Genomic DNA, 14025 nt, shown 5'->3' with positions numbered 1-14025 from the left:
GGTGTGCAGCTGACCCCAAGAGGAAGTAGATGTGCAGTCGACCCCTGGAAGAGATGTGCAGCTGATCTCAATAGGAATAAGATGTGCCGCTGACTTCAAAAGAACTGTTTTATAGACGCCAAGAGAAAGAGGTGTGCTGACCTCAAGAGGAAGGTGTGCTGCGGATCCCAAGAGGAAGAAGTTGTGCTGCAGACACAAAGAAATAGATGGCATCTTTCCAAGACTATAAGGAAAAAAGCATTGCAGTTGCCCTCAACAACAAAAAAAAGATGTGCAGCTCAACTTGAGAGAAAGAAGTGTGCAGCCAATCCCAACAGGAGAAAGGTGTGCTACAGATACAGAAACAAGGTTGTTGTGCGTTCCATACCAAGTGATAGATTTTGTGCAACCGATCCAAGAGTAATGTGTGATAACTATGCCAAACAAAAAAATAATAATGTGCTGCTGATCCCAAGAGCAAGAAGAAATTAAGCCAATTTTAATAAGATCTGACACTATGGAGAAGTACACTAGATGCCAGCTGACTCCAAGAGAAAGATGTGCAACCAATGGCAAGAAGAAAAACATGTACGGTCTATGCAAAAAAGATTTGGTGCTTATCACAAAATGAGGAAGATGTGCTGCTGATTTCAAGAGAATGTGCGGCAAACTCCAAGAAGATGTGCAGCAGACCCTATGAAGAGGTACGTGTCATCAGACCCCAAGAGAAAGGTGTGCAGCCAACCAAAGAGATGGAAGATGTGTTATCCTTCCCAAAAGAAAGATGTGCTCCGGATCCCAGAGGAAGAAGGGGTGATGCCAACCCTAAGAGAAGGAAGTGTTAGCAATACCAAAAAGAGAAGGATATGGTGCTAAACCCAAATTCAGGAATGAGTGCTGCTGATCTTATGTGGGGGTGGGGAGGTTTATCTGATAATCTTCCTTACACTGTAATGGATGTCGGCTCCTTATACAGTGACTTTCTGGTAAGCTTATTCTTACTTCAATTACTTATTCTAGAGACTAATTAGATGAAGCACATCCGCAGGGTGACGCATAGGAGAGGGGACACGTGGCCTTCACATCCTCAGATTCCATTTACTGCTTATTTTTGACCTTTGCACTAAAATGATAAAGCCCCTGTAATAGCATCGTACTCTGCATGATGGCACTTTTTACATTCCGCTTCTTCCTTTGTGAGGTTAACGAGACCATGTTCCATTAAGGAATCAGCGATCACGTAATAAGCTCCTAATTAATGTGTCACCATTTCCTGAATATCACGGTGTAAGGGAAAGGAGCAGTCACAGGGGAGCACGGCGTCCCGACACCTCACCACCGAAACCTTCACCAAGAAATCTGGATCCTTTCTAAAGGATTCCAAATTTCTATTTTATAAACTTCCAATAGAGATGCAGCTAAAAATGGCGGGGTCTAAATAAAAGTGTCTTTATTACCATGACACCCGGATTTATGGCTTTTCTTAAATTCACAGAGACAGCAGGGACGGCCATGTGAACAGTAAACTTCAGGGGTGCTGCCATGGAAAGGAGGCCGCTACCAGGTGGAGGGTAACTTTACAGGGTCTGGGGGCATTTTCTGGTGTTTGGGTGCTCCATTGTGCTGGGAGGTCTAGGGAATACTGTACATATGACATTTTTACTACCTTTGGTTTATACATAAGTTGCAGTATTTGGAGAAAAAATTCTAATAAGTAAACAAATTCTAAAACAAATGCACCAATCTACTTATCTTTTGCAAAAGAAGAACCTATCTGCACATTATTATATATGGATGGCAAATAGGAGAAAAAGGAGTACCAGGCGATAATTTTACTAAACAACCTCAGCAGTGCAAGTTATCAGGCATTATATTATAGTCACGATGCAAAAACAAGACCACGGAAAAAGGATGACCCCATATTAATTAAATAAACACACATCACACAGGACAATACCTAAAAAGTGCAAAGGGACAAGCTTACCCAGGACTGTGAGATAGAGAAGTGGTCACCCCAAAGACGGATGTCAGCCCCGACGCACGTTTCGCTGGCACAAACGCAGCTTTCTGAAGGGGGTGGTTACAATGTGCAAATAGGACCTTCAAATAGCCCTTGTGATCAGTCACATGGTCCAAATAGACCAATCAGAATGGCGTCAGCGGCGCATGCTCAGTGCGTACCCCAGGTCCTGCAGCAGCATAGGGAGCCGATGAACGGCACCGCGCATGCACACATCTAAGATGGAGTATACAAAAGAGACTGTGAAGTACTCCTCATAAGTCCAAATGATCATACCTGACCATGAGCACCGCAATCATTTTTGTAAGGAAAAAATATATAAATAAAAAAATGTATAAATAATTGCAAAAAGAAATACAAGAAAAATAATAAAAAAAACAAATCGAAAAAAAATAATGCTCAGTTAATTACCCACAATACAAAACATCAACAAATGGAAGAAACATATCTAGAGCCACCAAAAAGTAGGAATAAAATGGAAAAAGTATCAGATATATCACAATAGTCCATGTATATTAATATGGGGGCATCCTTTTTCCGTGGTCTTGTTTTTACATCATGCCTATAATATAATGCCTGATACCTTGCACTGCTGAGGCGGTTACCTCTCTTCCTGTCTGTACCTCCATGGAGAATGGGTTACTTTATTTAATGTGGTTTATTTATTCTTTTTGATATTTATTAAAGATGTATACTGTTTTTTAGTAAAATTATCGCCTGGTACTCCTTTTTCTCCTATTTGCCATGTTTTTTGGAGTTGGTGTAGCTGTTTTAGGGTGGGCCACCATAGGTGCCCCATTCTCTTAGCATTTGATATGCAGCTGGGTTGGTTTCTAATACATTATTATATATGGATGTAGAAGTGCGGTTGTATAAAGGCCATTCTCCCAATACAAAGAATACCTTATTTCTGCACATCTGATGTGCCAGTCATGAGAAATGTAGAGTAGGAATCACATGCAAATTAGGCTGAAAGTGCACTGGGGGCGTGTCAACGGACAAACCCTGCTTCCTCTATGTGCACCGACACGCCCTCAGTGCACTTCCAGCCTGATTTGCATGTGGTTTCTAAAGAAAAAAAATCATTTTTATTGGGGAAAAGGTGCCTGTACAGCCTTAGATCTTGGCTTTCCTCCATCTGTGCCTGCGCCAAGTGAGAAGCCAGATCCTGGAAGAAGAATGGCGGCTGCCATATGCCTCCGCCGCAAGTCTACCACTGACCACCATACCACCATTGCTCGTCGCCGTACCACCATCACAAGACCACCTTTTTTCACCGTATGACCACCGCACACCACAGGACCCCCGTACCACCACTGCAACACCCCCAGCTCTGGAGCCTGCAGCATTGACCCCTCGGTAAGAACGGTGTTCGGTTTATAAGATGCACCCCCATTTTCCCCCTAATTTTGGGGATCATAAAAGTGCGTCTTATAATGTGAAAAATATGGTATTCAGTCTATAAGAGTTGTCTGTGTATGAGGTACGAAGCGGCGGGCTTGGAAGATGTTTACTATATTATTGACACCGGAGTTCTGGAGCCGGCCATATTCAGTGTCCTTGTACCACTCCGATGTTGCCGAGACAAAGCTGCCTAATAAAGCAGCGCCGGAGATCTCACAATCCGGGAAAGCAGTGAGACCATGCCGGAGTACTGAGCGGTCAATCCTAGGACCACAGCGCCCCCCCAGGCAAGCAGGAATTTGGGAGGCTGGAGAGCATTTGATATTTTTCTCCATAGTTCAGATGTAGTTGCACTGACGAGGGGCAGTTCCCCGAAACACAATGTCTGCAAATTGAGATTCTGGTTTGGCTCTTATCCTTGGACATGTGACAAGGCTCGTTAAAGGGTCGACATTGACTGTTAGGATTGCTAATTCCAATAGGTGGCTCTAGAGTTCTAGTCCTCTTCCTCCCTGAAGAGACAATTTGCAGATGTCTTTGATTCATCTTATTCCCAACAGAAGGACCATAGATCGGTCAGTTTGCCCCAGATTCAACCCACATTCTGCGCACAGCATTGCCCATATGGAGATGACCTTGCCAGCAATTCTCAGGAGAAAATTAAAAGGCAATGAGATGCTAATTGCAAAGAAACTCAAAGTAATTTTCATGTGAAAGACTGCGCCCTGTAGTACACAGGAAACTTTGTGCAGAAACCAGGAGTATCACCCCGGCTAACACTGTGTGTACAGGATGGCAGACTGACATTCACCCATGTGCTACATATGACGCCACAATAATACAGTCATGATGAGACAATAATACACAATAGCGCTAAATGGTAACAAATCACCTAATGAGATGAGGACAGAAGAACACAATGTAACACTATAGCTACCAGACAGAAAGATGTTAGATAAATAGACAGAAAGTAAAAGCAGCTCCGCTCCCTATAGATGGTGGGTGCAGGCCTCCACGTTTCTTACCAAAAAACCTTTACAATACAGTCCATAAAACAGCAGCATTACCAACTATCAGGTCCAGAGAAAATAACGAAGTATCTACTATGCCCACATGGGACGTGTCAGCCTTCCTTTGGAAAATTTGCAGCGGTTTCGCACAGAGCTTCTTCAGGGTTCTCCCATACATTATATAAATATAAAACACTCAGACTTTTTTTTATCTTTATTAATTTGGTTTATCTGTTATCAAGTATTTTATACACAATTGCATGAATAAGTAACGACTTGTGAGGCCACTTACTAATTAGCAGTAAAAGTAGTAGCGTTTACCTCCGTGTAGCGGAATCTATAAATACCTACAAGAAGTTATATAACCGTGTAATTCCTGAGCATGTAGGGTTATTACAGGAGCTGAAAGCTGACACCAGCCCATTATGCAATACTAGGAATTACAAAAAAAAACCTCTTGAAATAACACAACACCATTGTCTTAGGAAAATGCTAATTACCCCGGGATCACAAATGTAGCCCTGATTAAGTATTTGCATTGGTCAAAGCTTTGAAATCCTCTTTCTTTCCAGATCTGGCAGTCATGTGATAATGGCAGCACTTGTCGCCAGTATCTGGTGTAAATCACTGTCAGCAGGGGCAGGATAATCTGTTCAGTGGGGTCATGAGTGTTATTGTCCTCCCCTGCTCCCTGCCTGGTCCGCTGAAGAGAAGGGTGAGAGACTGATAGAAGGAAATGTAGCATGAAGCAAAAAGGGTCAATACACAAACATTCCTGTAAATGCTGATATTCCAGCGTAAAAAGCAGGAAACGCTGAGTGACCTGTCCATCCTGACTCTTCACAGAGTGAAACATATTCATGAAGAAGAGTTACAGCAGACACAACTATGGCACATCTATGATGACTGTATGTCAAATAGTGATGAGCGACCGTGCTCGGATAACGGGTTATCGTGATCGGGTGTTATCCGAGTATCTTGGGCGTGCTCGGATAGTATGATTCAGTCCCTGCAGCTGCATGTCTCACGGCTGTTACACAATCTCCAGAAGTGTTGCAGCTGTCTAATAGCCACAAAGCATGTAGCTGCAGGTACTCGAGCATATAATTAGAGCACGCCAAAGATACTAGTATAACACCCGAGCATGATAATACGTCATCCAAGCACGTTCCCTCATCACTAATGTCAACCTCTCCAGTCATATTGTGTCTAGAGGGGTTTGGTGAACAGTTATAAAAAGATAAAAAAATTATAATACTAGCCGAAAAAATAACTATCAATACTGCCCCCTATGTGCAAGAATATAACTACTATATACTGCTCCTATGTACAAGAATATAACTACTATAATACTGCCCCTATGGACAAGAATATAACTACTATAATACTGCTCCTATGTACAAGAATATAACTACTATAATACTGCTCCTATGTACAAGAATATAACTACTATAATACTGCCCCTATATACAAGAATATAACTACTATAATACTGCCCCTATGTACAAGAATATAACTACTATAATACTGCCCCTATGTACAAGAATATAACTACTATAATACTACCCCTATGTACAAGAATATAACTACTATAATACTGCTCCCTATGTGCAAAAATATAACTACTATAATACTGCTCCCTATGTACAAGAAAATAAGTACTATAATACTGCTCCTATGTACAAGAATATAACTACTATAATACTGCTCCTATGTACAAGAATATAACTACTATAATACTGCCCCATGTACAAGAATATAACTACTATAATACTGCCCCTATGTACAAGAATATAACTACTATAATACTGCTCCTATGTACAAGAATATAACTACTATAATACTGCCCCTATGTACAAGAATATAACTACTATAATACTGCCCCTATGTACAAGAATATAACTACTATAATACTGCTCCTATGTACAAGAATATAACTACTATAATACTGCTCCTATGTACAAGAATATAACTACTATAATACTGCCTCCTATGTACAAGAATATAACTACTATAATACTGCCCCTATGTACAAGAATATAACTACTATAATACTGCCCCTATGTGCAAAAATATAACTACTATAATACTGCTCCCTATGTACAAGAATATAACTACTATAATACTGCCCCTATGTACAAGAATATAACTGCTATAATACTGCTCCTATGTACAAGAATATAACTACTCTAATACTGCCCCTATGTACAAGAATATAACTACTATAATACTGGACCTATGTACAAGAATATAACTACTATAATACTGCCCCTATGTACAAGAATATAACTACTATAATACTGCTTCTATGTACAAGAATATAACTACTATAATACTGCCCTTATGTACAAGAATATAACTACTATAATACTGTTCCTATGTACAAGAATATAACTACTATAATACTGCTCCTATGTACAAGAATATATCTACTATAATACTGCCCCTATATACAAGAATATAACTGCTATAATACTGGTCCTATGTAAAAGAATATAACTACTATAATGCTGCTCCTACCTACAAGAATATAACTACTATAATACTGCTCCTATGTACAAGAATATAACTACTATAATACTGCCCCTATGCACAAGAATATAACTACTATAATACTGCTCCTATGTACAAGAATATAACTACTATAATACTGCCCCTATGTACAAGAATATAACTACTATAATACTGCTCCTATGTACAAGACTATAACTACTATAATACTGCTGTACAAGAATTCTAATCTGTTGTCTATTGGTCTGTTTACACAACATTTTGGTTTCCCCTTACATTGTGGCCTCGGGGCTTTTCATTGAGAGTTTTTTTCAGTATACATATATATGCGCATTCTGTAAACTTTTGTAACTGTCTCTTTTAAGTAAAGCTTAGATCGAAACCAGGGCTGAGGAGTCAGAGTTGTGGAGTCGGTTTCCATTTTGGTGGAGTCGGTATAAAATGGACCGACTCCGAAAATATATAATAAACTGAGGTCAGTAGTACAATACAGGATGTGCTGTAAAGTTATGAAATGTCCTATAAATGTCTGTTCTGTTCCTGATCTAATGATCTCGGCTTTTAGTTGGGATGAATCTATCCTGCACTTTATGTATATGCTCAGTAGTGAGGCAGAGCTGTGGAGTCGGGAGTCAGGAAAATTGAGGAGTTAGATGCTTTGGCTTACTGACTCCACAGCCCTGACTAAAACACAGAATAGTAATTGAAGGCGCTGGAAATATGTATGGAACGGAATAGAAGATTTGATGATTGAAATTAACGTTTTCCAACAAACGGTATCCACATCAGAGGATCTGAGCAGATTCCTGGTGTCAATTGTTTGCTCTGGGGAGAAATCACTGTTACAGAGTCTTATACTGATTACATTATGCAAGGAAGAAGCTAATCAGTTTCCTTTGCTGCTGCTATTTTTGAATACAATAAAATAAATAAATGCACCCACGTGCAGGAGGTCACCTATAATCTACTGCACACTTATTAAATAAAGCTTTATATATATATATATATATATATATACACTCACTGGCCACTTTATTAGGTACACCTGTCCAACTTCTTGTTAACACTTAATTTCTAATCAGCCAATCACATGGCGGCAACTCAGTGCATTTAGGCATGTAGACATGGTCAAGACAATCTCCTGCAGTTCAAACCGAGCATCAGTATGGGGAAGAAAGGTGATTTGAGTGCCTTTGAACGTGGCATGGTTGTTGGTGCCAGAAGGGCTGGTCTGAGTATTTCAGAAACTGCTGATCTACTGGGATTTTCACGCACAACCATCTCTAGGGTTTACAGAGAATGGTCCGAAAAAGAAAAAAAATCCAGTGAGCGGCAGTTCTGTGGGCGGAAATGCCTTGTTGATGCCAGAGGTCAGAGGAGAATGGGCAGACTGGTTCGAGCTGATAGAAAGGCAACAGTGACTCAAATCGCCACCCGTTACAACCAAGGTAGGCCTAAGAGCATCTCTGAACGCACAGTGCATCGAACTTTGAGGCAGATGGGCTACAGCAGCAGAAGACCACACCGGGTACCACTCCTTTCAGCTAAGAACAGGAAACTGAGGCTACAATTTGTACAAGCTCATCGAAATTGGACAGTAGAAGATTGGAAAAACGTTGCTTGGTCTGATGAGTCTCGATTTCTGCTGCGACATTCGGATGGTAGGGTCAGAATTTGGCGTAAACAACATGAAAGCATGGATCCATCCTGCCTTGTATGGAGCATCTTTGGGATGTGCAGCCGACAAATCTGCGGCAACTGTGTGATGCCATCATGTCAATATGGACCAAAATCTCTGAGGAATGCTTCCAGCACCTTGTTGAATCTATGCCACGAAGAATTGAGGCAGTTCTGAAGGCAAAAGGGGGTCCAACCCGTTACTGGCATGGTGTACCTAATAAAGTGGCCGGTGAGTGTATATATATATATATAGATTGCCATCATGGAAATATGATTAGTCCTGTTTGTATCTAGATTGCCAGAAAATATCCTGAAGATTCATTTAGAAGAAGCCCTCTCTTCCACCCCACTCTTCAAAGCTTATCACTCTATGTCACTGCCTAATAAGCTATTTTTCACTGGATGGGAAATGCATGTGAGAGAGTAAATAGTAAACTAAACTACGTGTAACATCCATTCTAAAAGGGAGCCGTGTAGAGCTTGGAGAATTAAAAATGTTAAATCTGATTTTATGGGTTTTTTTTTTAATTCTCATTCCATAACACAGACAAGTTGAAGTCACTAATTATAGTTGTTGCCTAATGGAAGATATATTGGTCATCACCTCCAGTGCTCTTAAAGTGCTGCATACATTTTTAATCCACAAGAAAATTCCAGAGCAAAAGTAAACAATTAAAATGTTTGTGCCACATTGCTTAAAATTATAGTAAATTTAAAATATCCATTTAATTTTAGGTGCTCTTAGGAAACCGCCATGGGGTTACACAACACCCCAGGTTTTTTTTTTCTACTAATTGGCCAGAGATCACTTTTTTTGACCATCTGGATTATCTGGAGATATAGAAAGGAGTATAAAACTTACTTGTAAGGAAAAGAGCCTCCAAGATGAGATTTACATAGTTAATTACGGTTGAAGAAAGATAAAAGGTCAACCAAGAGATAGGAAACGGTAAAAGGAAGGGTTATATGTATAACCACAATGCATGCTATGATCCGCCCCAGAAGAGCTAATTTTTGTCTCCTGATCCCAATTGTCAATCCACTGGACTAAATATTTACATGATAATTTGTTATTTTGTTCTAGAAAAGTACCTAAGCCTTTTTCTTTTTTAAACAAACAGTCGGCAGTTCCGGCTTCTGAGGTAGACGATTCCACAGATTATTAGTTCTTATGGTAAAGAACGCTTTACTATTTCTATGGGTCATTTCTGTTCTTGTAAATTATGTTCCTTCTTACACATCTCTTCTCAAAACTAAACAATTTTTTTATTTTTTTTTGACCATTAAAACTAATGTAAAGATGCAGTTTTTAGAGGTATTTAAAAATGACGAGATTTTCAAGAGTAAGCTGTTTCAGGAAATTCTCCTTCTTTGGGAAGTTTTTTGAAGAGTTAGTGAAGCATTTTGGATTTTTTTTCTGTAGCCCTGTAATTGACAGTGCCTATTTGGGAGTGGATTCCATCAGTGACATGAGCTTCTTTTTTTTCACACCAGGCGTTTTTTAACCCGTTCATGACCTTGGACATATCCATATTTCCTGCCTGGGAAGGGGTTCCCTACCTTGAACGCATGGATGCCACCTGGCTAAACTGCATCACCGTGACCAAATGCACGGTGATCGAATTAAGGTGTCTGATGATTCTGACAGCAGGGCACCGGGACTTGTCGCCACGGGAGGGTTTTGTTGCGCCCCCACAACTCTGATCGCTGTGATTGGTGGTTCAATTAAACACCTGAAACATTGAATGAAAACACCTGAAAAACTGAAGTCCAGCTGTCATCGGTGCTATAACAGCACCGATCATAGGCTGGAGCTAGGCAACAGCAAGTGTCACCAGCCGCAGCACTGATTGGCACCAGAATCCTGGGAAATGTACTTATGTTGCATATCGTCTTAACCAGAGGTGTCCTTAAATGAAGCTGGAGTCAGTAGATGATGCGCCTTGGGTAATATGAGCTGCAAACCAGTGAGACCTTCACAGGTCACAGATAGTCACAATTATACTCTAGAAGGTATCAAGGTGATAAAGCATACAGAGTAATTACAGGCCTTGATGGGATAACTGTATCATGACACAAAGACGTTACTGATCTGTTCCTGTTCCATTTTTCCCTAATACACCCCATTCCCACTCTTTCCCACTCTTCCTAACCACTTCCCCATCACTTCTGCCACCGAGCGCCGGTTAGTACTTGATCACTTGCTTTTTGGCAGCTTTTTTTTATGGGTTCTGCAACCACTGAGCACTGATTAGTGATGGACATCACTGATAAGCATCCTGCTTGCCTTTGGGCAGGACTTTTTTTCCCCAGACCATTTTTTCACCCTTTTGCATCCTACAGCCGCAGAGCGAAGATCAGTGATATACATCACTGATCAGCATCTGGTTGTTTGAGTCTTTTTTCCACAAAAAAGGAAAACAAAACAATAAAAAAAATTATTAGATTAGTTTACAGGGCTAGATTAGTGACAGTAATCAGTGTCTACTACAGTATATTTTTACTGAATACAGTCAAGATTAGTGTCAGTAAAAGTATTAAAAAAAAGAATTAAAAAAATATGAATTAGTTGATAAGGCTATATTAGGGACAGTAAACATATACTGTAGTAATCGGCGTCTACTACAGTATTTTTTTTTACTATAGTCAGTATTAGTGTCAGATTTTATTTTACTGATATCTTTATTTTAATTTTAGCTTTTTCTTTCTAGATTCTTTTTTTTCTGATTCTTCTATTCTAATAAATAAAAAAGTTTACACTAAACACATACACACCTGAATTAAATTTGGTTATTTTACACACACACACGAATAAATGTCCCGCTCGTCCCAATCACGGTATCCAGCTGAGGAGGGATATGCTTTTCTTGCCTCCGACAGGGATAGTGAGGGAGAGGATGCCATTTTCCTTTATTTTTCCTACTCCTTTTCCTCAAGTGATACTGAACCACCAAGCAGACATCCCAGGATAGCAAATGAGCCGGTGCCCACCGTTTGTGACCCCTATGGACCTCACCTCCCGAAGATTATGAGCCAAAGATTCCTGGTTTTGTGGCGCAAACAGGAATCCAATTTGACACCACCGGCCTCACAGAAATCAACTTTTTCTAAGTCTTTTTCTCAAAGATTTTCTGAACCTCATGGCAGCCAGAGACAAATTTGTATCCCTAGCAATTTTTGACCGAAAACCCCACTTTAGAATTTTATAACTGGATTCCCATAGATGCAGTAAAAATAATAAAGTTTTGGGGTCTTATTCCTTCACATGGGAATATAGTAGTGAAGAAGCCACAACTTCATTGGAGTGTTCATGTTTTATAATACACTCCACTGTTCTGCATGGCTATGATCAGTAAGTGCTTTGAGGTCATCTACAAACTTTTGCATTACAACAATAATGCATGGTAATCTCCCCGAGATGACCCCAACTTTGCCCCGATTTTTCAAAGTTCAGTCGGTCACTGATGACTTCAGCAACAGGTTTGCTGAAGTGTATGTTCCCGAAACAAAAATCTGCATGGATGAGTCTCTAATCCATTTCAAGGGAGGGGGGGCTCAAATTCTGACAATACCTGCCCAGTAAGGGGGCTCGCTACAGAATTAAGCTGTGCAGACTGCGCGAAAGCACCTTAGGGTACATCCACAGATTTAGGATTTATGGAGAGGACACCCAGATTCAACACCCTGAATGCCCCCTATCCTCAAAGCGAGTGGGAAAACTGTGCGGGATTTGGTGAACCAACTGCTGGATCAAGGTTATCACCTCTACGTAGAAAACTTTTATACCAGCATCCCACTCTTCAAGTCCCTCTCAGGGCAAACTATCGCAGCCTGCAATATTACTTGCAAAAACCAGAGAGGCCTCCCTAGGTCACTAATTGGGCAGCTGTTCAGAAAAGGTGAGAGCAGAACACAAATGTAGCGACAACATGCTGTTGGTCAAGTACAAAAGGGATGTCCTTTTCTTGACCACCATACATGGTTACATGGTGATGGCAGCACCCTCACCGCTGTACGAGGTACCTCTACACAGGTCCACAAACCAGACTGTGTCCTGGGGTACAATAAAAATATGGGAGGAAAGTTGCTATCTCTGATTAAGTCCTCCAGCGCTATGCGGAGAACTAAGGTGTGGTACAAGAAGCTAGCTGTGCATGCAGTACAGATGGCATTGTATAACTCTTTCTTGCTATCACCATGTGCAGGCCAAGCAGCCATTCTTTTTGTTCCAGGAGGTAGTCAAGGCTGTAATATTTAAAACTCTGGAAGGAGCAGGCCACAGTATTTCTAGAACTGAAGTTGCCCATATACCCGAGCAATAATTCCCAGTGAACATGCCAACCTGATGCACTCTACACAACTTGCATATCCCACATTATAAAATTCACATATCAGGAACACACTAGATCAATTCCAATATAGGGTCACTTATGGGGAGTCTCCATTGCTCAACTATTTAGGCACATCAGGGTATCTCCAAATGCGACATGACACCCTCCAGACTATTCCGTCACAGTCTGCATTCCAAATGTCACTCCTTACTTTTGAATCCCTGCCGTGCACCTAAACAGTAGTTTTCTCCTACATGTGGTGTATCAGCGTACTCAGGAGAACTTGTAAGAGAAATCTTGGGGTCCATTTTCTCCCATTACCCTTGCAAAAATAAGAAAAATTGGGACTAAAACATTTTTGTGGGCAAAATGTAATTTTTTGTTTTCATGGCTGAATGTTATAAACTTCTGTGAAGCCCTTGGGGGTTCAAGGTGCTCACCACACATCGAGTTAAATTCCTTGAGGGGATCTAGTTTTGAAAATTGGGTCACTTTTGTGGGGGGTTTCACTGTTTAGGCACATCAGGGGCTCTGCAAACGTAACATGGCGTCCGCTATCAATTCCAGGTCATTTTGCATTCAAAAAGTCAAATGGTGCTCCCTCCCTTCCGAGCCCTGACGTGCGCTCAATCAGTAGTTTTCCCCCACATATGTATCGGCATACTCAGGAGAAATTGCACAACAATTTTTAGGGTCCATTTTCTCCTCTTACCTTTGTGAAAACAAAAAAATTGGGACTAAAGTAACATTTTTGTGCAAAAAACTTAAATGTTAATTTTTGAAAAATGTATTTTTTTTCCTGTGAGGCACCTGAAGAGTTAATAAACATCTTTAATGTGGTTTTGAGCACTTTCAGGGGTGCAGTTTTTAGAATGGTGTCACCTTGGGGCATTTCCTGTCATACAAGCCCTTCAACATTGCTTCAAATTTGATATGGTCTCTCAAAAAATGGTTTTGTAAATTTTATTGGGAAAATGAAAAATTGCTGTTTAACATTTAACCCTTCTAACTTCCTAACAAAAAAAAAATGTTTCTAGAAAGATGCAGATGTAAAGCAGACATGTGGGAAATGTTATTTATTCACTATTTT

Source organism: Ranitomeya variabilis, chromosome 6 (genome assembly GCF_051348905.1).
Source record: "Ranitomeya variabilis isolate aRanVar5 chromosome 6, aRanVar5.hap1, whole genome shotgun sequence".
NCBI lineage: Eukaryota > Metazoa > Chordata > Amphibia > Anura > Dendrobatidae > Ranitomeya > Ranitomeya variabilis.
Note: the sequence above shows the minus strand (reverse complement) of the source record.